Genomic DNA, 1,613 nt, shown 5'->3' with positions numbered 1-1,613 from the left:
GGGAACACTGTGCCTACTACACCTGGGGTACAAGCAGAGAAATGAAACGTAAAAAGGAAAGTACGTCCGCAACCTGGCCTGCCGCTTGTGCGAAACAAAGGCCTGGCACAGCGGGTTCTGCCAGAGGGAGGAGGGAAAGTGCCAGCCGCTGGCGCACCCTCGAGCCCGGCCCGGCCCGGCCAGGGCGGGTCTTCAGGGCCTCCCCTGGCCCTTGGCTCCTCTGCCTGACCAGGGCTCCCGCTGCCAGGCAGCCCGCCCCCCGCAGGCCCTGCGCTCTCCCTCCTCCTCTGCAGACCTGGCCCCACTGCGCGTGACCCTCCCAGCAGCCCCCCCAGACAGGGGCTGCGCCTGTCTCCTGGGACTGGCAGCCCCCACGGAGGTGAGCACCGCCTTGCCCTCCGGCTGCACCTGTGCCCTGCGTGCCTGCCCGCCGGGCCCGGCAAGTCCAGTGTCCATCTCCAGTGGAGATGGCGTGCAACACCAGCTTGACCGGAGGCCAGTGGACCGAGAGGTTGCTAGCGCATTTTCTGACTCAAACAGCCCCGGGCTCGCTAGCACAGGCCGCACTCGGCCAGGGCCGCCATCTGCATCTCCTCACCAGCTCACCCCAGCCCTCTCATCCTAGCTCAGGGCACGGGGTGGCAGAAGGGGGGGCCAGCTCAGGGTGCGAGGTTGGCTCCGCCCGGCCAGGAGGCCCCCTCACGCCAGGCGCTCCACACTGACGCGGCTGGAAGCACACCTCTGGGACCGGAGGGTTGGGGTTCCCAGCACAGCTCGCAGCACACGAGGGAACGTGCAGACCACACAGAGCGGGTTGGCGGGAATCAGCGTCCTTGTTAGCCCTATAACAAACCACCAAAGGGCAGTCTGAGGACCTGGCAGGCGGCGACGCCATGGCTACCCGTCGCCTCTGCGGATGGCGCACAGGCAGGCACCTGGCGATCAGGTGAAGGCGGACGCGAGACTCTCCCACACTGCAGTGTCGGGAGCCCAGAGCCGTGAGCTAGCTCCCCTTGGGTCTGCTCTCAGGAGACCCAGCACCTAACTTCCGGAACCCCGAACCTTGCAGGAACGTGTCTCCCAGCACGGGTCACCTCTGTGGCGGCGCGGTGACCGCAGAGCCGAAGCCAGAAAGGCTAAGGGTGGCTTTGGCTTTTCCAAACTCTTCCTGCCCACTTTGAAATCAAAACTGATCTGGACTGGCCAGAGCTGGCCTCAGGAGGAGCTGCTGCACCTTACTGGGCGCCTCAGCGCCCTACAGCTTGGGGGCGCTTTCCCACCCCTCCTTGACTCACTGGTCTGGGGGGGGGTGCAGGCTGAAACGTGGCAGACGCCAGGAGCCTGGAGCTTCACAGGCCAGGCATTTTCACGCGGAACCACGCACAGGGGACACAGGCTGCCTGGGGCTGCTGGGGCGCCCGGCGGCAGGCGGGAGGACGTCTGGTCCGCGCTTCCCAGCTGCACTCGGCCGGCTCAGGGCTCTTCCTTGCAGAGAAACCTCCCCGTGGGCTTTATGGACACCCGTCCTGGGTTCTCCTCTTTGGCGATGAAGCTTTTCCCAGTCCCCTTCGCTGGATTCTCCTCACCACGTGACACAGGAGCCTTCCCAGCCC

The 1,613-nt window shown here is 66.0% G+C and overlaps 1 long non-coding RNA gene across 1 annotated transcript in view; it reads right to left on the bottom strand.

Annotated features, from left to right (window-relative positions):
- LOC105853417 overlaps positions 1-1,381 on the bottom strand; it is a 16,042-nt gene extending 14,661 nt beyond the window's left edge. Inside the window, exon 1 of the long non-coding RNA XR_001145281.1 lies at positions 1,296-1,381. This is a non-coding gene — a long non-coding RNA (uncharacterized LOC105853417). The remainder of the gene's footprint in view (positions 1-1,295) is intronic.
- Between the last annotated feature and the right edge of the window lie 232 nt (positions 1,382-1,613).

This window comes from Condylura cristata, unplaced genomic scaffold (assembly GCF_000260355.1).
Source record: "Condylura cristata isolate star-nosed mole 26May11 unplaced genomic scaffold, ConCri1.0 scaffold00009, whole genome shotgun sequence".
NCBI lineage: Eukaryota > Metazoa > Chordata > Mammalia > Eulipotyphla > Talpidae > Condylura > Condylura cristata.
The sequence above is the reverse complement of the archived record's forward strand: the minus strand, read 5'-3'. Positions and strand labels throughout refer to the sequence as shown.